Source organism: Gossypium raimondii, chromosome 13, assembly GCF_025698545.1.
Source record: "Gossypium raimondii isolate GPD5lz chromosome 13, ASM2569854v1, whole genome shotgun sequence".
Lineage (NCBI taxonomy): Eukaryota > Viridiplantae > Streptophyta > Magnoliopsida > Malvales > Malvaceae > Gossypium > Gossypium raimondii.
Window position 1 is genome coordinate 53,261,446 of NC_068577.1, and position 27,090 is coordinate 53,288,535.

A 27,090-nucleotide genomic window follows, 5' to 3' on the forward strand; every position below is an offset into this window, starting at 1 on the left:
CAAAAGATGATTATGTGCTTAAATGTAACATCTTTTGCTCGGATTTGTTATCGGATTGGGTGAGAGGTGTTACAAGACCGAATAAATAGCTGAAAGTTTGGAGCGACATTATTATCATTCATGGAGTAAATTAATAGACCTGTCCATAGGTCAGGTAGCACGCCCAACTTGATCCAACTTGGGCCAAGCTTGGACATGATTTTTTATATCTTGGGCGAGACTAACCTAAATTCAATTTAAATAATAAAAATAATCTTAAAATTAAATTTAATTATAAAATATTAATATAAAAAATATGTAATGCCCCAAAACTCGGCCTAGAAGTTTAGGCCGAATCCCGGAGTCACATTGATCACCAAAGTGATTAAAGGTAAATTTTAGTTTAACAAACCGAAAAACATAATAGTATTTAAGTTGTAAAAAAACTCTCAATTATAAAATCTTGATATTTCAAAAGAAGATGCAGTCCCAACGACACTTACGAGAGTAAAACACAAAATTTCATACCACAGTTTTCAAATAGCACTTATAACACAAACTGTATAATTATAATCTTAGAAATTATAATAACACTATTAAAGCCTATTTTTAATCGTGACTGTCTGAGACCTCCGCATACCGAGCCCAGCATTAAAACATGTAAATGTACCTGAAAGGGGAAACACTAAAGGGGTGAGCTACATGAGCTCAGTGTGAGTTCGACATATGACTAATAACAGAATTACATAAACCAATTCGATAACGAAAAATATACATAGAATCAGAAAGTAAACTTGGAATCAACGTCCCAACAGAACGTAACAATTCAAGCACACCATGTCATACACATACACTCAGTCACAAGTGTTATTCAGTCAGATAGAATACAGTCAAATAATCTCACACCCAGTCACTTAAACAGATGCGTATGAATGCATTCAAGTAACAAAACTCACTCATCCAGCCAACACACCTCTCTGACCTCCAATCACACCCCAAAAGAGCTGCATAAGCTCATCCAACCAAGCACACCATAAAGAACCTCGAAAGGCCCATCCAACCCTACACACCATGTATATGGACTAAGCCACTCAGATAATAAGACACAGCAAAGTTGGCGTATATACAATACAGTGCATTGCAGTAAGCCGCTGTACAAATATGTTGCAATTTAAACTGCTAGATTAGAACAATCTTCCTTCTCTTCACAACTAAACCCAAAATTTTTTATGCAAATATATGTATGTAGACAAGCATACGGAATCAAAATATAAAATTTCCTAACAGTCATTCAAACACAAACTCACATCCAGTCAATCAATGATAGAATTCTCGTGCAACCATAGAATGTGTACCACATACAAATTCCCACACACCAATCAAACAGATTCAAAAATACGTACACTCATTAACCCGAATTCAAAATCAATTTCATAATAACATCGAATAAAACTCAAACGAGTTGCTTACATAAAGCTGTAACAACAAAAACACACAAGTTAAAGCTGAAACAAATTTCCGACCACCCTTACTGAGACTTTGCTAAGAGTCGGAACCTATAGAAATGCAATCAAGCCTAAAATTGGCACAGATCAAAATCAGAGAGAAAGGGCCATACTACCCTGTGCCCCTGTAGTATGGAAATGCCCAAGTCGTGTGAGGGGTCAACACGCCCATGTGGAGGGCACACGCCCGTGTGACCTAGGGACATGTCGTGTGATCGGGTCGTGTAACTTTCTGTTCGTTTGTGCTAAAATAGGGTACAGGGCAGACATAGTCGTGTGAGGGTTTCACATGCCCGTGTGCCCACCAGACACGGTCGTGTGTCCAAAACACACGCCCATATAAGATCCTTAAACCCTCAAATAGGACACACAGCCATGTGACCAGACCATGTGGCACCAAAATAGCCAAACCCTAATTTCCAAACGCACACGCCCGTGTAACCAAAGGACACGGCCGTGTGAAAATCGACTAATTTCCCAAATCAGCCACACGGCCCTTGTGACACCTAATCCTGCCTGAAAACTATAATTCCTAATTCCACACGGCCGTGTGAATAGGCACATGCTCGTGTGTCCACCCATGTGGTCCCAAAACCACTTCAAAACATATTGCAAATCGTGAATTTACACACCAAACGCCCCCTGAACTCTAATAGTTCAAAAACATGCCATAGAAAACCAAGTTTTATGCAACTTAGGAGCGAAGCCTTCCACACACTCACCAAACCACTTAGAATATATCAAATTCCACATAATCGAAGCAATAAACTGTAAAAGAAGTTGGAGAGTTTAAACCCACACCTGATTCACGATCAGAGACGTCCAGAACCTGACTTGATGACCAAGAAATCAAAGCTCTTCGAAAACTACAACACAACTATTTTCAAAAAAGAAAAGAAGAAAAAACAAAAAGAAAACAAAGAAAGGGGAAAAGGAGAACCTCTAGAAAGAAAGAAAAGAAAAATAAAAATAATCATAACAATAATAATAAACAGTAAGTAAAGAAAATAATTATCTAAACCTTTAAAACAAAAAAAATGGTCCCTCAAAACATTCCAAAGGACTCAAACCCGTGACCCAAAGGCACATTAACACACTACCAACCACTAGACCAGCAGGCTTATTCTGTCACTTAAACGCACAACTAAACACAATAGCACAACCTACTCACTGACTCTAACCATAAAACTCAAAACTTTTAACCCCAAAATTCAGAGTGTTACAAAATATTTTTTTTGAATAGTGAAATGTGCTTTTCGGATGGGCTGAGCCAAAAATGAGTATGGGCTTGAAAAAAATTTTAGACTCTAGCCATAGCTCGAATCAGCTCAACCAATGGATAGGTTTAAGTAACTAACACATTTTTTTGAATTTTTGAACATTTTTATATTTTTCATATATTTTTAATTTTAAAGAGTTTTTAATTTTTTACAATTATTATACTTTATTGAAAATAAAAAAAAATAATTTTTTTAAATAATTATTTATATACTTTTAAAGAGTAAGAACCAAATTGATACAAAATGTGAAAAAATAAGGATTCAGAGAGTTACTTTACCTTTTTTTATAGCATCCATCCTAATTCCTAAGTTAAAATATAAAATTAAATTTTAAATTTCAAAAGAGTATAGGACCTTTGGTTTACTTAAACCTAAATTCGGTTAGCTAAAATAATTAGTACAATTTTAAAATAGAAATTAGAAAGATAAGTAAAAGGTTTTGTAAAAACTAAGACCTATTCAAACTAATAAAAAATCCATCTCCTTACTAAAAATAAGTCATGAAAGTGGCTAAATATTACCAATTGGATTAGTTTAATGCTAATTCCTATATTAAAACATGTGCAAAAAGAAAAAAAATACTTCTATTAAACACCATAGTAAAACGATTTATATGGGATAAGTGTTGAAAATTGGCCAACCATGCTACTGTGATATTTTTGGTTGAAGTGCATGCAGCTTGTAAACATGCTGTAGCAAGTATGCTTGTTGTAACAGCAAGGTTTTCTCTTTAGTTTCATTGTAATCAAACTAGTTGAAAATGAACAACTTGATGACAATTTGATACATTAGGTGTTGAATGACTAGTTTAGGTGGCTTATTTATGTGTACAAGCAATGTTTATCATGCTACTAGGCTACTTAGTGGTAGTAGGTAGTATTTGGTGATGTTTGACTATAAATGTATTGTTGTCTTATTGAATGAGTGAGCAAAAATGAGCTATCAGTCATAAGCTCCCTTGCTGCACATTTGTGAGCAAGTAAAAATATTTCTTGTATCTTGCTGCCTTGTCTTGTGTCCTGTTTTTCTTCCTCTGCTCCTACAAAAACTCCAACAATTGGTATCGGAGCTTTTATGATCTTTGAAAGGTTTTTTCTTTGAGATCACTTGTAGGTTAACAAATGGTATGTTTTTGTATTAATTTTTTTTTTGCTTTTTCTCTACTTGTTAAAAAGAAAGAAGTTGCCAAAGCATGTCATTTAAGATTGCTTGTAGAGAAGACATCAATAGCTCAACCCTGTGAGACTCCCAAACAAGCTTGGATAAGTTGAAGGAGGAGCTTCAAAGAAAGTATGTGAGTTGCCCAAAGTGCAAGTGGCGAACTTGAAAGCAAGTGATGTGAGCTCACCAAAAGGTGCGAGCCCTATATAGTTTCAAGCCTGTTGAAGACAATATGCTAAGTGGAAGTCTGTCAAATGTGAGAGCTCAGCAACATGTTGAAGCTTAATGCGAGCTATAAAGGTGCGAGCCCTGTATAGTTGCGAGCCTGTTAAAGACACATGTTGAAGACAGTATGTAAAGATGCGAGTCTGTCAAAGGTGCGATCTCAACATGTGGAAGCTCAATGCGAGTTGTAAAGTTGCAAGCCTATTGAAGATAATAAGCAAAGTGCGAGCCTGTCAAAGTGTGAGCCTGTTGAATTGCAAGCCAAAGTGGTGGACAGTCTAAATGCAAACCCGAATGGGTGCAAGCCAAAGTGACGGAAGGTTTAAATGCAAGCTCGAGTGGGTGCAAGCTAAAATGGCAGACTGAAGGCAAGCAAATTATACTCGCAAAATGTATATGCAAGAAGAAATAGGATTGTAATGAACAAGGGAACAAGGCAATATGTGTTGTCAACTAAGGCTGTGATGGAGGAAATACTCCATTTTAAGAACAAATCTTTGGCACAAAAGACTAGTATGGTAAGTGCGTGAGTCAGATTTCGTTGAGTATGAGGCCATGGTTGATGATAAGTTGAAAATGAAGTACTTGAGCAGGGTCAGCTTGAAACAAAGCATTTTGGGACTGCAAGCTTTAAAATTGTTGAATGATTTGTATGCGCAGCATGAAGTCCAAGGAGAAATGTTGAAAATTAGCCAACCATGCAGCTGTGATATTTTTGGTTGAAGTGCATGCAGCTTGTAAACATGTTGCGTATGCTTGCTGTAACAGCAAGTTTTTCTCTTTAGTTTCATTGTAATCAAACTAGTTGAAAATGAACAAGTTGATGACAACTTGATACATTAGGTGTTGAATGACTTGTTTAGGTGGCTTGTTTATGTGTACAAGCAATATTTATCAAGTTACTAGTGTCACGAGGCTAGATATTTCGTCTCGCAATCCATGCGGCCTTAGGTGATCCGTTCATCCAAACTCGCCTAAGTCAGCCTTTACTCAATTGAGGATTTCTTTAGAGCTCCTCCAAGGCACCAATTTGTAAAGCGGAAGCGATTTATGCCAAAAAAAAGCCACAAAGAACAACAGAAAGAACGCACACAAGGCGTTTGAGTAAATGCTCTCAATATTCTCTTATTCACAAAGAATAATGAAACAATGAATGGAGTGAGTACAAATTAGGGGGAGGCTCTCTATTTATAATTGAGCTCCCCCAAAAGTGATGGTCAAGATACATTTACATCGACGGATGTGATTAACCATATCCCTTGATTTTAGGGATTTACAAGATATGCATTGTCAAATCTAATTTAATTTTTACAAGATATGATTCTATCTATCTTCTAAGATTAGTTACCAAAATAGCCTAAGTTGTCATATCTTCATTATCGGGACAACCAGGCTTCAATCTGACAAACTTCTCCAATAGCTTACCAAATCGGGCCAATTATTGCGGGCCAAATGATCCCCATCTACACAATAAACCTCCATCGAATGCATTTGGTGCAATGGTCACGGGCTTTGAACTGCAGTTCATGACACTAGGCTACTTAGTGGTAGTAGGTAGCATTTGGTGATGTATTTGACTATAAATGTATTGTTTTCTTATTGAATGAGTGAGCAAAAATGAGCTATCAGCCATAAGCTCTCTTACTGCACATTTGTGAGCTAGTAAAATTATTTCTTGTATCTTGCTGCCTTGTCTTGTACCCTGTTTTTCTTCCTCTGCTCCTGCAAAAACTCCAACAATAAGTAAAAGAAAGTTGTAGTTCATAGTTTAAGGGTAAATAATTCCAACTCTGATTACATCATATGCTTACTGAACAACAATTTCATCTTTATGGGATGGAAAAATTCACCTTCTCTCAAAATTTAAACGTGCAAGAAAAAATGCAAAAAGGGCTGCAAAGTTTAGGGGATAGGTAATCAAAAGGATTGTTGTAATAGGTAAGAGGTCATGATGAAACCCAAAATAATTTTCTAGCAAAGTAGCAACTGTCTTGGCTTCACCAAATACCATAACCTCATTATTTATATCTCCATATTGTGAAGTGAGCAAGCAATTCAATGTCCATGATGTAGGCATTAGATAACACAACCACATCCACCACTTTGGGATTTGCTGCACATGAAGAACAAGATAACCAGCCAAGTGAATATACTATCTCATGGTAATAGTTGTTAGAATTATGTTTTCAAGTATTCACTTTCCATCGTAGCAAAGACTCTATAATAGTATTTGGCTACCCGTTGAGGAATCAGAAAGCCAGTGAAAAGATTAAGCAGCGGATAGAAGGTAGACAATAAAGCTCCGGCTATCGTGACTTTTGGTGTCAATGACACAAACAACATTCCAAAAAAGGTGAAGTAGAGCTGTGTACAGAAGACGACATAGAAGTACAAAAAAACCTTATATGCTGATGCATAATAGCCAATCATGGGATATGTGATAACCTCAAACATAAGGGCTTGGATAAATAGATAGGGTACCTCAATTGTCACCTGCAAATTATTTAAGCCCCCTTACTTACTATAAGTTTGGAAAACTACTCAACACTTATTTACTATAAGTTTGGAAAACTACTCAACTGGAAAGAAAAAAGAATGAAAAGTTCATATTGACTTGTGAAGTGAAAGAGAACGTACTTGTGCTAGTGCATAAGCCCAAGAAGAGTAAATCCCTGTAAATCTTTCTCTATACATAACAACTCTCTCTGTGGCTACAAATGGTTGGACAGATGAGCTGCTATTCATCCCCAGAAAGAGTACAGCAGCATACATTGAACCAAAAACATTGAACAACTTTTGCTGGTTATTTCTGGGGATTTAAATAAGAAAAGAAGATAGAAAGTTTGAAGTTAATATCATCAAATTTACTGCAAAGGAAAAGTAATGCTTTTATGTATGACTTCTTATGAAAATGATGATTCCTATGCCAGTTTGTCTGCATCCTTACATTTTCTGTCCTTGGTTCCAAAATACCATGCCCAAAGCCAAAGATATTATAATATTTGTAAGAAATGATTCAGGTTATATGAAGGACTTCTCCAATAGGAAAAATGCAGTTTCCCTAGGCAAGAATTAACCTGGCCCTAGAAACTTTGTGAAATTTTAGCTTGAAAATGAAGATCACTTGAACCAGGAGGTGGATCACTCAACTGCTTTACAAACTCTTTGTTGTTCCTACTAGCAAAAAGAGAGAAAATAAGAAATAATAAGTGAACCAGACAGTTTGTAATGATAATTATTTAATTCTATAGACACTTAAGGCATTCTTTTAATCAAGTACACAGAGCCAGGAAGCACTTGTAAGTTGCTACACTGAATGGTTCCTTTTGGAAGATAAGATACCATCATAACAAGAAAAGAGCTAGCCTTTCAAACCCTACTTTGCTCAACTACTCCAATAATGCCCATCAATGATAAGGGAAGTTTCAAGCCAGTGACCCTCATGTACTCCAATATACAGGTATTACATGTAACATAATATATATTTGAAACCTATGCAAATGGTTTAAGTATAATTCTGATGAAGTCCGCTCCCATGCAGCAACCAAGGTGGCCATGTAGGGAACATGCAGCAAGCAGCAAAGTGAAACTGTTTTTGTTTCATTTGGTTACTCTAATGAACATTTTGTATTTTAGTTTGTTTTAAACTTAGTAGGTAGCTGCATTTTGATGTAATTAGGTGTTGATTGACTGATAATTCACCAATACAACTTAAACAAGTCATGTTCACAAGTTTTAATGTAATTTAGTGGTGTTAGGTAGCTGATTAGGTAAAAGCTTCTTTGTTTTCTTTTAAAGTTGACTTACTTATGTAATGGCTCAATGCCTTATTTTCAAGTTAATGATAATTTCAAATCATTCTTGATTAAAAACTCTCTCTTTTTGTTTTTCCACTTGCAAAAATTCTGTTAATCATCAATTGTTTCTTCTGCAAGTCTCGAGGCTTGTTGTTGAAGTAAGATCAAGCAGCTTGCTACTGCCTTCAACACTAACAATTGGTATCTAGAGCTGCATTCTTAGAGGACCTGTGGTAGATCAACACCAGGAACTATGGCTTCTTCAGGATTTTCACTAGCAGCCCCACTTATCTTCAATGGAGAAGGTTTCCATATATGGCTGGTCAAGATGAAGACTTACCTGTAGGCCTTTGATCTGTGGGAAGTTGCCAACACAGATACTGAGCCAGCACCACTGAGGGCCAATCCCACAGTAGCTTAGATAAGGCAACATGCTGATGAGAGGACTAAGAGGCACAAAGCCATGTCCTGCATTCAGAACTGTGTATCAGATGTCATATTCACCAGAATTATGGCCTGTGAGACTCCAAAACAGGCCCGAACAAGCTTAATGAGGAGTTTCAAGGCACAGAGAGGGCAAGGCAACAGTAGTTGTTGAATTTGTGAAGGGATTTTGAAAATCTAAAGATGAAGGAGGAAGAAACAGTGAAGCAGTACGCAGACAGAATAATGGCAGTGGTCAACAGTATAAGGCTCTTTGGTGAGCACTTTGATGAGGCAAGAATTGTGGAGAAATTTCTCTCCACTTTGCCTGAGAGATATGACGCAAAGATATCCTCTTTAGGGGACTCAAGAGATCTTGCTAGCATCTCTTTGACTGAGCTGATTAACACCTTCTATGCTCAGGAACAAAGAAGAGCTAGCAGGGCTGAAGACCACCAGGAATGTGCTTTTCAAGTCAAAACCAGAAAGGCCTCGAGCACCAATGCTTATAAAGGCAAAAAGCACTGGAAAAATAGGCCTAAGCCTGATGCTGCAAGAAGTAGTAACCAACCCTGCAAGCATTGTAAAAGGGCTGGTCATCTAGAAGATAGATGCTGGTTTAGACTAGATGCAGTATGCCAACACTACAAGAAGAAGGGCCATGTTGAAAGGGTTTGTAAGAACAGAAACAAACCAAGGCAGAACCAATTCAGCAACCAAAGGCTGAAGCTCGAATGGCTGAAGACACTAGTGATCAAGAAGAGTAAGTTTTTGTTGTTTCCTGCTTAGTTGCTAAGAGAAAGTGCTCTAAAGGCTGGCTATTGGACAGTGGCTGCACTAATCACATGTCACCAGATGCATCCTTGTTCAAAACCTTGGACAGAAGCTGTAAAACCAAGGTTAAGGTTGGAAATGGTCAGTTTATAAAAGCTGAAGGAAAAGTGGATGTGCTGATATGCACTCCTACAGGCAACAAGGTCATCTCGAATGTGCTATTGGTGCCTGAGATTGACAGAAACCTTCTCAGCATAGCTCAACTGCTTGAGAAAGGTTACACAGTTGCGTTCAAGGGAAAACAGTGTCAGAATACTGATCCAAGTGGATCAAGTCTCATGACAGTCACCATGACTGGAAAATGCTTTGAGGTCCCCTGGCCAAGTGACTCAAAGTCAGCCTACACAGCCTCTGCTGATGATTCCAAGCTCTGGCATCAAAGGCTTGGACATGCCAAATTTAGATTGATGGCTCAAATGGTTAGTGAAAGCTTGGATGAGAACTTCACCAACCCAGTGGAGCATGATGAAGTTTGTGAAGTGTGCTAGATGGGAAAACAGGCAAGACTGCCATTTCTGTAATACCCCCTACCCGTATTCGTCGCCGAAATAGAGTATGAGGCATTACCAGATTTTACCAAATTTTTTTTTTCAAGATAGATTTATCATATTCATAAGATAATTTTATCACATACCAAAACCAAAATTTGTTAGCCATACCAATGGCTAACCATACATTCATTTCACATTAACATCTAATTTACTAGCTTATACATGCCATTGATTTCCAAAATAAAGTTCCTTTATGTACCGAGATCTCGAGATTGATAGTGTGATGTGTCTCCGACCAAATCCGACCTCCGAGCTCTTAACTCTACAATCAGGGGAAAAAGAAACAGGGTAAGCACTTTGTGCTTCGTAAGTTCATGCAACAGGAACTATACTTACCATACTTATACATCCATCATTTAATAACACAAGCACACATCCAATTCACATAAACATATACCTATCACATACAAACTCAACCTCATACAAATTCATTACAAAGATAAATGATTGATGAGCTCATCAATTCCATGATTTCCATTTCCTTGTTATTTTTCCATATTTATCCCGTTGAACTACTTGGAATTTCGATGGATATTCAGGGGTACACCTAAGTGTACAAATCCGGGTCCGTCAATTCATATTCATGTGCGCACATTTCCATTTCAGAGAGCACACTCCCGCGAACCTCATCCTTACAAATGGGATTACGGTCGAGCTAAATCCTTGTAATATAAACTCACGAGTATTGTCGGGATTACCACCCAGGCTAAATCCTGCAGCGACAATTACTCTAATGAGCTTGGATCTGAATTACACCCAAAGCTAAATTCAGACCTAATCCGGATTACCCGTCTGGCTAAATCCATTTTCCACATATTCTTCGGAGGGCTATATCAGATAGGATCACCCGTCCGGCTAGATCCTTTTACCGTCAATTCCTTTTCGAGAGATCCATCGAATTTTCCTTTCATTCAACCGGGATTTATTTCCTCTTTTCATCCGAATATCAATACTTCATCAGTTATCATACAATAAACATCCAAATCATATTCACATCAATAACAAACATTTCAAGCATTTATGAATATAATTCAAGTTACACGAACTTACCTCGACAATTGTTCGTAAACAAAAATCTACTAATCCCGAACTTTTTCTTTTCCTCATTCTTGCTTCGTATTTGAATTTTCCGGATCTAAATAAATAAATTTAATCATTAATCTAATACATTTCATGTTCATATGTAACTTTCTCTACAATTCCATTATTATTTATATTGCATTCAAAGCTGCCTCACTGAGTCACAGTCACTAAATTATTTATATATTGAGCTACAGAAATTCAAATTAATATCCATTAATTTTACCTGAAACTAGACTCACATATATTCTTACCATAAAAATTTTAGAATTTTGGTTTAGCCAATAAGTACATTTTATTCTTTAAAGTTTCCCTGTTTCACTGTATGACAGTTCTGACCCTCTTCACTAAAAATTAATTATATCACTGTACAGAATTAGGATAATGCTTCCCTTTATTTCTTCAGAAAATAGACTCATTAAGGATTCTAATCATATAAATTATAACTCATAATCATTTTTTTAAAATTTTTAATGATTTTCCAAAGTCAGAACAGGGGAACCCGAATTCATTCTGACCTTGTCTCACAAAATCTATTATATCTCATGATTTACAATTCCATTGCTTACACCGTTTCTTTTATAAGAAACTAGACTCAATAATATTTAATTTCATATTTTATTCATCCTCTAATTCGATCTCTACAATTTTTGGTGATTTTTCAAAGTCAGGGTACTGCTGCTGTCCAAAACTGTTTTAGTGCATGGTGTTAATTACCATTTTTCCCTTAAACTTTCAACAATGATAATTTCGTCCCTGCTCAATTAACCTCTCAATTGAGCTGATTTTTCTCAATCAACACTTTATTATATCACTTTAAACTACCTTATAACCTTTGGAAATCAGAATTTCAGCACTAAACTTTAATTCCAAACTTTTTCACAATTAGGTCCTACAAATCAATTTCTATTGGAATTACCTAATAAAATCATCTCATAAACAAATTAAAGCATCAATTTCATCATATTTCCTCATAAAATTCCAGCACATATTCATATCAACTTTCAATATCATTCATAAAATCAAAACTAATGAATTTAGTAATAGGACCTAGTTGTAAAAGTCTTAGAAACACAAAATTACAAGAAAAAGGCAAGAATTAACTCACTTGGTGCAAAATTATGAAAAACCAGCTTGAAGAAACCCTTAGGACGTTTTTTTGGCTGATGAGAGTGCAGAAAAATAAAGAGAAATCTAGATAATTCCACTTTAGTCCTAACTTTTAAAGCAAAGTTTGTAATATTCCAATTTTACCCTTATTTCTTCAATTCTCCTGATTTTTCTCAGCGTATGCCGCCCAAAATATCTCCTTTTGGGGTTATTTGCAATTTATGTCCCTCCTCATTTCACAATTGAGCTATTTAATTCCTCTAGTAACTTTTACACCTTTTCAATTTAGTCCTTTTACTTAATTGACTACCCAAACATTAAAATTTTCTAACGAAATTTTAATACCATATTACTAACACTTCATAAATATTTATAAAAATATTTTGACTCGGTTTTCTGAGATCGAAGTCTCGATATCTTATTTTTACCTAATTTCTTCAATAATTTCTTTTTCTAACTAACCGCTTAATCAGTAAAATTTTTCTATCGATATTTTCATACGATTTTTCCTATCATATCAATATTCATTCAAAAATATTAAAATAAATTTCTCTTTAAATTGGATTTGTGGTTACGAAACCACTATTCCGATAATTTTGAATTTGGGCCATTACAACTTCATACAAATTCAGCATGAAGAGCTACACAAAGACTGCAGCTGGTGCACACTGATGTGTGTGGCCCATTGAGGAATGAATCACTCAGCAAAAATAGGTACTTTATCTTTTTCATTGATGATTATACTAGATATTGTTGGATTTTCTTCATGAAGCACAAGTCAGAGGTAGCTCAAGTGTTTATGAAGTTCAAAGCTGGTGTTGAAACAAAAAAAGGTTGCAAGTTGAAGTCAGTGAGGTCAGACAATGGGACTGAGTACACTTCAACTCAGTTCCAAGCCATTTGCAATGATGCTGGCATCAAACACCAGCTAACAAATGTGTATACACCTCAGCAGAATGGGGTCTCTAAAAGGAAGAACAGAAGTCTGATGGATATGGCTAAGTGCCTGCTGTTTGAGAAGAAACTGCCCAAAACCATGTGGGCTAAGGCAGTAAACACTACTATTTACCTTTAAAATAGGCTCCCAACTAAGGCTCTTGCTCACAAGACACCTTTTGAGGCTTGGTTCGGATTCAAACCTTCACTGGCACATCTGAAAGTATTTGGTTGCTTGTGCTATGCACAAATACTAGCAATGAAGAGGGACAAGCTTTCAAGGAGAGCTCAGCCTGTCACTCTAGTAGGCTATATGTGATAGCCCGAAATAGGGCTTAATCGAAATAGTGGTTTCGTAACCACAAATTCGAAGTGAAATAGTTTTATTTTATAAATTTTTATTAGTTACTGATTGATTGAAATATTGTGTGAAAATATGGATAGAAAATTTTAATGATTTAATGCCTAATTGAATTTTTAGGACTAAATTGAGAAAAATGCAAAGTGTGTCTAATTAGTGATTAAATGACTTAATTAAATTATTGCATGAAATTGGAAGTGTTTATGTGGCAATTAGACCATAAATTAGTGTTATGGACACAAAAGGGTATTTCTAGAAAAATATCTAAGTAATGGGTCAAGGGCATTTTTGTCCAAATTGAATAAAAGACAAAATAAAGTGAAAATAAGTGTCCATCTTCTTCAAAATCAGACGTTTGCTGCCAAAAAAATTCATGTCACCATAGCTAGGGTTCTTGATCTTCCTAAGCTCAATTGTATGTGATTTCTTGCCCCGTTTTTAATTATTTTCGTATTTTTATGCTTATTGAAGCTTGAATTTCATGTTTCTACCATTTAATTTAAATGAAATTAAAGTTTAAAAATTGACCCATTCATGATATAATTGTAAATTGATTAGTGATGTTAGATAATGAATGTTTGAAGTGTTAATTACAAGTTTTACTAGATGAATTTTGATGAAAATGTTGAAAAAGGGCTAAATTGTGAAAGATGGTAAAGTGTGCATAAAGTTGTGATTTTGTGAAATTGAGGGCTGTTATGAGCATGAAATATGATTTAGTGAAGTTTGAAATTTAAGAATTTAGTGAATTTTATTTTTACGAGCTTAGGGACAAAAGTGGAATTTTTGAAAAGTTTTGGGGAAAAATGTAAATTTGCCAAAATGTTGTGTATGAATTGTATTTGAAAGAAATGTTGATAAAATGTATTAAATTGTGTTAATATAGATCAAGAAAGAAGAAATAGTGGAAGTGATCGGGAAAAAGAGAAAGTTATCGACTAAATTACAAAAATAGTCGTTTTGCATCCGAGGTAAGTTACGTGTAAATAATAGTTATATTTTTATAAATTGTGAATTATATTTGATATGTGAATTAATATTCAATGTGGAAGGAAAATTATTCATGAATTATTCAAGTGTTAAAGTGTTGAAAATAAAGTGTTAAGTGTAAATTCCAAGTTGAACTTAGGAATAGAAGTGGATACAAGTGACATGTCACTAGAGATCGATGTTACTGAGTGTTACAGTGAGTCCTGTGCTGGGTGATCTAGCATGTGTTGCGGACACTGACAGCTTGTGTGAGCAGGCCGTGGACATTTCAGTGTTATTGATCGGTGGTAGCTTGGCTACGTTTGAGTGGTAGCCGGCTACATAATGATGGTAACCGGCTACATTTCAGTGGTAGCGGCTACATATCAGTGTTGCACTTATGTGCTAAATCTCTACGTATCTGTGTATATTCCGAGTGTTCAACGGGATTAATGATGGGTTAAAGTGAATATGAAATGAAGTGTGTATGCAGGTACAATTGAAAGAATTGAGCATATGTGATAAATGTTAAGTGTGAAAATGTATATGCAAGTGAATTGGTAAGATTGTGCATGTGTAAGTGATTGAAATTGCTAAGAAATGTTTTGATTAGTTATATGTTAAAAGTGTTAATTATTAAATGAGTAATTATTGTTTACATGTAACTTACTAAGCTATTTATAGCTTACACCTTTCTTTCTTTCCTTTGTTTTATAGTGATTTGAACTTGATCGAATTGGGGATCGTCGGAGCTCGTATCACACTATCATAATCATCTCGGTATTATGTGCTTTTCAAAATGTTTAAACTATGGCATGTATAGAGTCTTAATCATTTTGAGCATGTTCATATGATATGGCTAAGATTAGCTATTGAAATGGTTAGTAAAGATTATGTTTTGGTATTATGTATGTGTAAATGGTAGCTAATACAAAGAAGCAGTTTCTTTGGCAGCAGCAGTGACGTAAATGTGAAAAATCACCATAAATAGTAGAAATGGAATTAGAGAGTGAATTATATATGGAATTAAATCTTATCAAGTATATTTTTATATGAAATAAACGGTGTAGGCAAAGGAATTCTGTATTTTGAGATATTTGAATTTTAGTGAGATAGGGTCAGAATGGTTTTTGAAGTCCCCTATTCTGAATTTGAAAAATCATTATAAATTGTAAAAAAATAATTATGGGTCATAATTTATATTTTTATATTTCTTAGTGAGTCTATTTTCAAAAGAAACAAACGATAACCTTATATGAATTCTGTACAAGGAGATAATTGATTTTTAGTGGCAAGAGGTCAGATCTGTCGAGCTGTGAAACAGGGGATATTTTAATGAATAAACTGTACTAATTGGATAAGTAAAAAATTCTGAAAATTTTATGGTAAGTAGGAATATGAGTCTAGTTTCAGGAAAAATTTACGGATTTAAATTTCTAGTTTTTTAACTTAAGTTATAATTAAATTAGTGACAGTCGCGCAGGTGGACAGTTTTGTTGTAAACAGTGAATTTAATTTTAAAAGCAAATTTTTATGCTCCGAATTGGTAAGTTAGATTGGATAACATCTCGTACTCGATTCCGGTGACGGTCTCGGGTAAGGGGTGTTACACTATAGCTCAGTCAAGAAAGGCTATAGGATCCTAGACCCCTTGACAAGCAAAATTCAAGTAAGCAGGGATGTGATTTTCAATGAAAAAGCATGCTGGAATTGGGAGAAAAATTAGCCAGAAACTGTTTCAGAAGAACTGGTGCCTAACCAAGCTGAACTCAAACAGATTGGTCCTGAAATAGACATTGATGATGTGCCTGTGAGAGGCACAAGGTCCTTGGATGAAGTTTATGAGAGAGCACAGATTGCTATAACAGAACCTACTAGTTTTGAAGAGGCTGAGGAAGATGAAGGTTGGAAGCAGGCTATGGTTGATGAAATCAACATGATTCACAAGAATCAAACATGGGAGCTGGTTGATAAGCCAGCTGGAAAGAAAACCATAGGAGTAAAATGGGTCTATCGAGTCAAGCACAATACAGATGGGAGTTTAAACAAGCTGAAAGCTAGATTGGTTGTGAAGGGCTTTAGTCAGATATATGGTTTGGACTACCTAGAAACATTTGCTCCAGTAGCCAGACTTGACACAATCAAATTGTTGGTTGCTGTGGCTGCTCAAAAGCAGTGGACAATTCACCAATTGGATGTGAAATATCCTGGAAGAGGAGATATACATTGAACAGCCTCCAGGTTTTATAATGCCTGGTAGGGAACACATAGTGTACAGGCTTAAAAAGGCCTTGTATGGCCTGAAACAGGCTCCTAGAGCCTGGTATGCTCGAATTGACTCATACCTAGTCAGTTTGGGATTTGAAAGAATTTCTAGTGAACCAACACTTTATGTTAAGAAGAATCAAGCTGAAACATAGTTTATTGTGTCTCTTAGTGACAAGAGGAGACAAGACCAAGTTAGCATATTTCAAAGTAAAAATGAAAGAGATGTTCGAGATGTCTGACCTGGGTTTGATGACATATTTCCTTGGAATGGAGGTACAACAAGCAGAAGAAGGAATCTTTTTGGGACAAAGAACATTTGCTTTGAAGGTTCTATCCAAGTTTTCAATGCAAATTTGTAAGCCAACAAGCACACCTATGGCTGTTGGCATGAAGCTATCGAGCCAAGAAGATCATGAGCCCATCTATGAATCTGTTTACAGGAGCCTTGTTGGTTGGTTGCTGTATTTAACAGCAACAAGACCTGATTTTTTTTTTGCTGTGAACATGCTATCAAGGTTTATGCATTGTTGCAACAAGCAGCATTACCAAGTAGGGAAAAGAGTGCTTAGGTACATCAAAGGTACCTTGAATCATGGAATGCATTTCAGCAAAGCTGAAAATTTGAAACCGATAGGTAACATTGACAGTGACTGGACTCGTTCAAAGGATGATATGAAGAGCACGTCTGGTTATGCATTTACAGTTGGTTCAACCATGTTTTGTTGGAGTTCTAGAAAGCAATCAATGGTGGCACAGTCAACAGCAAAATCAGAGTATGTTGCAACTGCTAATGCTGTTAACCAAGCTGTGTGGCTAAGAAAAATTCTCACTGATTTGAATCTACAACAGAGTGAAGCAACTAAGATTTATTTTCACAACAAATTTGCTGTTGCTATTGCTAAAAATCATGTCTTCCATGGTTAGACAAAACACTTCAGTATCAAGTTGCATGTGATAAGAGAAATGGAATAAGCTCGAGAGATTGAGTTAATTCACTGTAACTCTGAAGAACAAATTGCTGATATCTTCACAAAAGCTTTTGGAGTATCGAGATTCATGAGCTTAAGAAAGCAACTGGGAGTCAGCAACATGGAAGCTGAGGAGGAGTGATGAAGTCAGCTCTCATGCAGCAACCAAAGTGGCCATGCAGGGAACGTGCAGCAAGCAGCAAGTGAAACTGTTTTTGTTTCATTTGGTTACTCCAATGAACATTTTGTATTTTAGTTTGTTTTAAACTTAGTAGGTAGTTGCATTTTGATGTAATTAGGTGTTGATTGATTGATAATTCAGCAATACAACTTAAACAAGTCATGTTCACAAGTTTCAATGTAATTTAGTGATGTTAGGTAGTTGATTAGGTAAAAGCTTCTTTGTTTTCTTTTGAAGTTGACATACTTCTGTAATGGCTCAATGCCTTATTTTCAAGTTAATGATAATTTCAAATCATTCTTTCAAGTTAATGATAATTTCAAATCATTCTTGATTAAAAACTCTCTCTTTTTGTTTTTCCACTTGCAAAAATTCTGTTCATCATCAATTGTTTCTTCTGTAAGTCTAGAGGCTTCCTGTTGAAGTAATATCAAAGCAGCTTGCTACTGCCTTCAACACTAACAAATTCCTACAATATCAGAGGTGGTTAAAACAATCTGACATGGTCCTTTCCATATGCTTTTCAGAAAGATACAACTGGTTTATGTCTTTCTAAGATTGTGATTGATGATGAACATAAGAGGATTGCATTTGGCGCACTAATGAAACATTAAGCTTTGTAAAAATCAAATCTAATTATTACTGACTAATTGAACTAACTCATGTAAAGAAGATTTCTTGTAAATTTCTGTAAAATCAGCTCCAAGTTCATCCTCTGCAAATGAGGAGGTTACCTCTAGCATCCATGTTGTTGGATTGCAGTTGTCTTTAATCTTGGGCACCCCAGTAATACTCTGTCAGTAAGAATCCAGAGAGGATAAGGTCAAGGTCAATGAACAGTATATGGTAGAAGTGGGGGTGATTGAACTCTTAAACTAACCTCAAAATACTCTATAACTTTACAAGAATTTTGACCTAATGGGCCAAAGTAGATTAAACTCCCACCATTTTTCAGAAGAATCAACTGCAAAAAAAGCAACACATATATTTATGAAAGAAAACCTGAATGCTATATATAAAGAAAAAGTTCCCATACATTATGATAGATATCTTCAAAATAGCAATTATATCTATATACAGTTAGACATTAACATAACCGGTTTTACCTCATCAGATGCTTCAAATATATCAAGCTTGTTTGGTGGATTGTGGAAATTATTGTTCGACCTGTATCAGCTACATTCTTCACTGCACGCATGACAATGGCTGCAGCTCTTGCATCCAAGCTAGTTGTAGGTTCATCCATGAAAATTACAGAGGGATTAGCAACAAGCTCTACCGCTATTGTAAGCCACTTCCATTGAGCTGTTGATAAACTAGAAAGACAAGGTATCCCAGCTAAGGCATCCTTAACATCGTTGAGCTCCATAATTTCAAGAACTTCTTTAACAAATTCCTACAGAACCATCAAAAGCAACTTCATCACAACTTAGCTCAAATTTTAGTTTTTGTGAAAACATCAGCTATTATATTTGAGACCCTTACTACTTTAGTTTTTGAGTCAATATGAGAAGCCAGGCGCAATGAAGCCGAAAAAATTAAAGATTCTTCTACAATGATTTTTGGATAATGAATGTCATTTTGTTCACAATAACTGGATATCCTAGCAAATGTTTCTTGCCATCAACTTTAATTTCTCCTTGTACGCATCCTATAGTTTTTCTACCTGCAAGGACATCGAAAAGAGTGGTTTTTCCTGCTCCGCTAGTGCCCATCAATGTTGTTAGAATACCAGGCCTTAATGCTCCCGTAACATTTGAAATGAGTTGCAGCTTTCTCTGAGTGTATCATTTTTTTCTCATTTCCTAAAGCCAAAAAGTCACAATGCATCAAGATTCTATGGTTCATGAAAAGTGAGTTTATACGAAAGAATAATGTTTTTTTCATTACCAAAGGAGTGTCGATATAGTATTGCACATCCTGAAAAGTTAATGTTAAAGGTTCAAAAGGTAATACCATCATCCTACCTGTGATGTATACAAATCAACCATAAAAACGATGAGAATGAGATCTAAAAAGAACAATTATATGATGAAAAGCTAGGAAGAATTATTACTAGCTGGTTTATTACCATTGGAATTCATATGGCTTGTTCTATTCTCCACACCTTTACCCCCACTTGAACCTCCCTTTTGTATCTTGAAAAGCTTTTCGCGTGAAATAACAACACGAGACCATCCCGGAGCTGCATGTGTTTCAAGTATCAATGCTAAATAACCCTCTATTTCTCTTCTTCAAAAGTTAAACACGAAGGAAAATTGGAAAAAAAGACCAAAAATAAAAACTTACACTTCAAGAAACATAAGGCGAAGGTGAATCCTATGTTATAAACTATGGCAAAACCAAACAATGCAGCTATTGCTATCCAGAAAAAACTTTCACCGAAGTTTAGTCCTCGACTCTCTAATGTTGCTTGTCCTATTGTAGTTCGCATGGTCAGCATCTGCAAAACAAATAATCAGTGGAAAATAGAGTACGATTTCTGTATTGGTGTGAACTTTCATTAAGCAAGCATCGTTTTAGTCAAAGAACCATTTTCATTGTCCAGCCCCTACTCTTAACATCTTTTTGTGAATTAGACTCTTTGAAACCTTGTAGCAAGGTCTTCTTTGGGAGCGGAAAGGCACAATATTTTTTTATTAAAAAAACACTCATTAGTTCATGTAGTCTATTGTATTTACAGATCGTTAACTATAGTTCCTTGGACTGGTTCAAACTGATATGCTTAATGCTTGTCAAATATATAACCAACAAGAAATATGTAAGAATTCCTTGTTCTTTTGAAGAAGGCTGCTTAAGTACCAGAATAATAAAACTCATTTATACCAATGAATCTCACTTGTTGCCATCGCGGAGAAAGAAATTCATTTCCTGAAACTGCTATCTCTGCATTAGACATAGGAGAAACCCAAAAAAGCCACTTCATCCAACCCGGCCAGGATGTTGTAATGAATGAAACAAATTGATAAGTATGCATCCTTTTACAGGAACCACTTAAATAAACTGATCAATGAGAGGTAGGAAGAGCACTACGTAGCAGAATAATGAAACCGCAGAATAACCCGTGTAAAAAGAATATGAGGCTAGAAGCTGACAGAGAATAATCAAAATTCTAAAAGATGGAGGCCATGAATCGGAACAAGGATATTCATGTTAATCGTAGAGCAAAAAATGTCACGAACTGGCAGAAGAACCTGAAAACAGCGCAAATGATCTGACATTTAGGCTCACCAACCAGAATAAATCTTGTTTGCTTATGTATACTATGAAAAAAGGAAACATTTTCTTCCCAGTTTTTCTATCAGTATTATTAGTATTCTTTTTCCATCTTATGGGGTTAGTAGTCCTTCCCTGACTAAAATAGCATAATTTTCTCTTTTAGAACTTGAACTCACCTTGAGGCCTCAGGTGTGTATCCCATTCTGAAGTAAGTGATAGATGTCCAGATCAAGGATTGCAAAAATGACATTGGAAGCTTTAATATGGCTGATGGAATTACATAGGCCCAAGCAGGGTAAAAGGATAACATTTTCTGCTTGTAGAAAACTTGAAGTCTTGAAATTGTCATGAATACCTCCGGAAAGTCATCCGCCACAAGTATTATGAGCGTGTAAAACAGCGCAGCTAGGTAGTAGTTTGCATGAACAATATCGATATCCATCTGTGTCTTATAAAATACAGTCATTATGACGCATGCTATGAACACAAGCTGCCAAAAGAGGAAAATTTTAATCTTTTGAAGTGCATAAGCTTTATGACTAAGGTTGTTTGTTACAAACTTCATCCTCAAAATTTGACCCCAAATGTTCATTTCTATCAATATGTTCTTGAAGCTTGAATCTGTTTGAGCACGAAATTTGATTGACGAAATTGAAAGGAGTGAATTAAAGAAAGTCCTCACCTGAGTTATTTTTAATACATAAAAGATTAAGTTCCTTCTCAAAAGAAGAAGCTCCCTTGACATGCAAGCTTTAAAGATTTCCCCTTTAGAAATAGAATACTTAGTAGAGGGAATCTTTATGGCATTGGGGCTTGTCATACGGTTCTAAGAGATCCTCATCTATCTTCTTCCCTAAGGAGGATGCCTTAAATTTCATGGAGAACATATCAACTGAAAAATATGAGTAGGGCAGCTCACTGCTGTAGCAGTATCGTGCTTGATCTTGCTTGCTTAAAACCTACAAAATGCAAACCAAAATACTTTCGAAGTTGTAGAAGCAACAAACACCACTGCATAAAAGGAAAAAGATTATCAAAAACTGGATTTCACTTTCCTCTTAAAGGAAGTCCACAACTGCTTTCTATGGAGGACATCTAAACCCACAGTTCTCGAATAAGTCTAGAATGTGATCGCGTGGTCCGTGATACAAAATTTTCCTTTCTGCCATCAAGATTATATCATCAAAGAGATCAAATGTCTCAGGTGCAGGCTATAGCAGTGAAACCAACAAAGTAGCATCTGCCATATGCACAAGCTATTGAAGACAAGCAACAATCTGAAAGGCAGTGGAACTGTCAAGTCCATTTGTTATTTCATCCAGAAACAAAGTTTTTATGGGACCTACAACGATCTCCCCTGCATATGTCAGAGAAAATATATTCAAGCTAAACTCAGAATGACCGGAAGATAATATTTATGATGAAAATTGGCCAACCATGCTGCTGTGATATTTTTGGTTGAAGTGCATGCAGCTTGTAAACATGCTGTAGCACGTATGCTTGCTGTAACAGCAATGTTTTCTCTTTAGTTTCATTGTAATTAAACTAGTTGAAAATGAACAAGTTGATGACAACTTGATACATTAGGTGTTGAATGACTAGTTTAGGTGGCTTGTTTATGTATACAAGCAATGTTTATCAAGTTACAAGGCTACTTAGTGGTAGTAAGTAGTATTTGGTGATGTATTTGACTATAAATGTATTATTTTTCTAGTTGAATGAATGAGCAAAAATGAGCTATCAGCCATAAGCTCCCTTGCTGTACATTTGTGAGCAAGTAAAAATATTTCTTGTATCTTGCTGCCTTGTCTTATGTCCTGTTTTTCTTCCTCTACTCCTACAAAAACTCAATTGGTATCGGAGCTTTTATGATCTTTGAAGGGTTATTTTCTTTGAGATCACTTGTAGCTCAACAAATGGTATGTTTTTGTATTTTTTTTTGCTGCTTGTTAAAAAGAAAGAAGCTGCCAAAGTATGTCATTTAAGACTGCTTGTAGAGAAGACAACAATAGCTCAACCCTGTGAAACTCCCAAACAAGCTTTGATAAGTTGAAGGAGGAGCTTCAAAGAAAGTATGGGAGTTGCCCAAAGTGCAAATGGCGAGCTTGAAAGCAAGTGGTGCGAGCTCATCAAAAGGTACGATCCTATATAGTTTTAAGCCTTTTGAAGATAGTATGCGAAGTGCAAGTTTGTCAAATGTGAGAGCTCAGCAACATGTTGAAGCTCAATGCAAGGTTTAAAGGTGCGAGCCCTGTATAGTTGCGAGCCTGTTTAAGACACCTGTTGAAGACAATATGCAAAGATGCAAGTCTGTCAAACGTGTGAGCTCAGCAACATGTGGAAGCTCAATGCGAGTTGTAAAGTTGCAAGCTTATTAAAGACAGTGAGCAAAGTGCAAGCCTGTTGAAGACAGTAAGCAAGGTGCAAGTCTGTCAAAGTGTGAGCCTGTCAAATTGCAAGCCGAAGTGGTGGACAGTCTAAATGCAAACCCGAATGGGTGCAAGCCGAAGTGGAGAACGGTCTAAATGCAAGCTCGAGTGGGTGCAAGCCAAAATGGTAGACTGAAGGCAAGCAAATTATACTCGCAAACTGTATATACAAGAAGAAATAAGATTGTAATGAACAAGGGAACAAGGCAATATGTGTTTTTAGCTAAGGTTGTGATGGAGAAAATACTCTATTTTAAGAACAAATCTTTAGCACAAAAGACTAGTATGGTAAGTGTGTGAGTCAGATTTGGTTGAGTATGAGGCCATGGTTGAAGATAAGTTGAAAATGAAGTGCTTGAGCAGGGTCAGCTTGAAACAAAGCATTTTGGGACTGTTAAGCTTAAAAATTGTTGAATGATTTGTATTCGCAGCATGGAGTCCAAGGAGGAGTGTTGAAAATTGGCCAACCATGCTGCTGTGATATTTTTGGTTGAAGTGCATGCAGTTTGTAAACATGTTGCAGCACGTATGCTTGCTATAACAACAAGGTTTTCTCTTTAGTTTCATTGTAATCAAACTAGTTGAAAATGAACAACTTGATACATTAGGTATTGAATGACTAGTTTAGGTGGCTTGTTTATGTGTACAAGCTATGTTTATCAAGTTACTAGGCTACTTAGTGGTAGTAGGTAGTATTTGGTGATGTATTTGACTATAAATGTATTGTTTTTCTAGTTGAATGAATGAGCAAAAATTAGCTATCAGCCATAAGCTCCCTTGCTACACATTTGTGAGCAAGTAAAAATATTTCTTGTATCTTGCTGCCTTGACTTGTGTCCTATTTTTCTTCCTTTGCTCTTACAAAAACTCCAACAATTTATCTATTTTCGACTAATTAATTCCCTGCTAAACTTTGCTATTTACATACATCGCCAAATTCACTACCTGTACTCACTATTTTCTTCTGGCAACCAGAGATACCTCTTCTTAAGGCATCACCGACAAATGTTTCAGCATAAATATCGAGTCCAAGGGTCTGATCAAAATACAATGACTGATTGCTCCGTGGATGCCAAGTGTTCAAGCGTCTGTTCTAGAGCTTTAAGTAATGTCGGGACGCATTTGTGTACTGTAAGCCATTGGTACAAATTGGCGGTACCTTTATATGTGGTAGATATACCCATCGCCTATTGCTAGCTGTGGCACAGGATGGCAGTGGGAGAATCTTTCCAATTGCGTTTGCAGTAACACTGGGAAGTCAGGTGATGACTAAGATTTATTTCTTTCTAGGTTAATGAGACATGTATGCCCCCAACCTGATATTTATGTTATATCGGATCGAGGCACTGGAATACTAGCCGCAATTGAGTGACAAGGAAGCCTATGGGATCGTACACACCATCAGTATTATCTAAGGCACGTTGTGTCCAGCTACTACAGGCAATATCGGTCTACCACTGAACGACAGCAAGTGACCAACATGGGTATTTAATCTCTATTAATATAATTTCGATTTTAATATTCAATTTATTCTGAATGGAATAGTGGTATGTAATTTTCGCTATCAACTTATATTGGTAGGGTACAAGATAAATAAGAACCAGTTTCATGAGATGTTGGGGATTTTGCATTCAGTTAACGATCAAGGCGCAGACTACCTCTGTAACATACCTTTCGAACAGTGGACACAAGCATACGATGGTGGCCTACAATATGGTCATATGACCATAAACCTGGCTGAATGCATAAATTATGTTCTAAAAGGAACGCGTCATTTGTTGATAACCTCGATTGTGCGAGAGACATATTTTCTTTTGGCAGCACTATTTCCAAAGCGAACAGTGAGTTATAAAGGCTAAATGCAGGGAGGCCATGTATGGTTCTAGAAGGTATTGCAAGAAATTAGCAATGCGAAGGCACGGGCCAACACCATGCACACAGTGTGTCACAATCGTGACAACCTATGGTTTCGTGTGACGGAGTTTGACAGATCGAGCCAATATATTACCGGCAGGTAATATCGTGTACACCTGATAAATAGGACTTGCGACTGTGAGACGTTTGACGCACTTCATTATCCATGCGCTCATGCAATTACAGCTTGTCAGAATCTCCGTTTAGATCCCATAAGATATGTCGACGAAGTATACAAAATAGAATACATGTACAATGTGTGGAGACACGTATTCCCCCCGGTCCCAAATGAACATAAGTGGTTGTTTATATCGCTTGCTCCGTTTAAGTTGTTACCGAATAGAGTATTACGTCGTAAACCAAAAAGTCGACCTTGCTCGAGTAGAATAAGTAATAATATGGATATCTGGGAAAGAACAAACCAACAGAAGTTGTGCGGATGGTGTAGGAACTCAAGTCATACAATTCGATCATGTCCAAACCAAAATAGTTGATAATTGCTGTAATGAAACTATGTTGCATTATTTCTATTGCGCCTTATTTAAAAGAACTTCTATTTTATTAAAAATATAAAAATAATTTACTATTAAAATATTAAAAACAACTTTTATTTTATTAAATAAAACAATATAAAAACAGTTTGAACAAATATATTAAAAAATCAATGTATGTGCCGGTCAGAATCAATGCCACATGGGGGTGGTCGACGATTACGCGCTGGATTCCTCCTTGGTTTAACTTTCGGCGAGTGTTTTGGTTGCTCCGATTGTGGGTGTTGGGAGGATGACCCACCTTGATAGAATAAAGAATGTGGAGGTGTTTGCATCACCCACAGCAGAGGTGTTTGAATCCCATAAGGCGATGGAGATTGGTAATGAAATGAGCTCCCAGACGGTGCCTCGTGCGATCCCTCTAGCGATGATGGCCTATATATCATTGGTTGAGTCGGAGTCAACAGGAAAGGAGATGTACCAAGTCATGCATTCCAACCTAGCATAGAACTGGGAAAATGAAACATATAAGGGTTAGGATACATATAAGGGCTAGGATACGCACCTGGCATAATCTGAAGGGGCTGTGCTGTGGGTGTCGTTGGTTGAGGCATTGGGGCTGGTGATTGTATAGGCGTTGTTGATGGGTCCATGCTGTCATCATTTCTCCTTGGATTTAAGGGCCTCATTGTTCCCTTTTGACATGGATTTGCCGACACCTCTGCTCTTCCGACAACAAATATGGCTTGTCATGGATCTTAAACCATGGCATGTAATCCGGCGCGCATGCTAACTCTAGGACGATGATCAGTTCGCGAGCAAGTATATGATCATAACAATTTTTCAAATTTTCGATATATTCTGAGAAGAATACTGGTCAATTCGTATTTTTTACCATAAGTCGATTTTGTGCTCTTTATTGAGCACCTCAGGTTCCTCGGGAATTGGTTTTTAGAATCTAAATTACCGCAACACTCTATCCGTCTAATGCATCTCCACAGTAACATAGTTGACCAATGAGACCTTAATATGCCAAATGTTCGGATTTTGAAAGAATTCATCCGGAATTACTGCCCGAATTACCGGATCCTCGTATAGTGTCCATTGAAACTATATGAACGTGATAAAAATATTAGTTATATACATAATACTAAATACTAAATATGAAACAACTATTTTATGTATATATATTTTATTTAATACTTACTTGCGGTTCTGACTGTTGGTCTAATAGAAGCCGTATATCTTTAAGAGCGGTAGGCATTCCAACATAGCCGGATGGTTCCATCTAATTAAATAAATTTTTAGCATATAATTTTGTTTTAAATCTATGTAATAATTGTAAAATCAAATAAAAATTTTACCTCTTTATGAGTGGAAATGTATATGGATAGTTCACTCGATGACGT

The 27,090-nt window shown here is 36.2% G+C and overlaps 1 pseudogene; it reads right to left on the reverse strand.

The window, feature by feature from the left end:
• Window positions 1-5,996: 5,996 nt before the first annotated feature.
• LOC105781697 (pleiotropic drug resistance protein 3-like) lies at window positions 5,997-26,969 on the reverse strand (annotated as a pseudogene).
• Window positions 26,970-27,090: the final 121 nt, after the last annotated feature.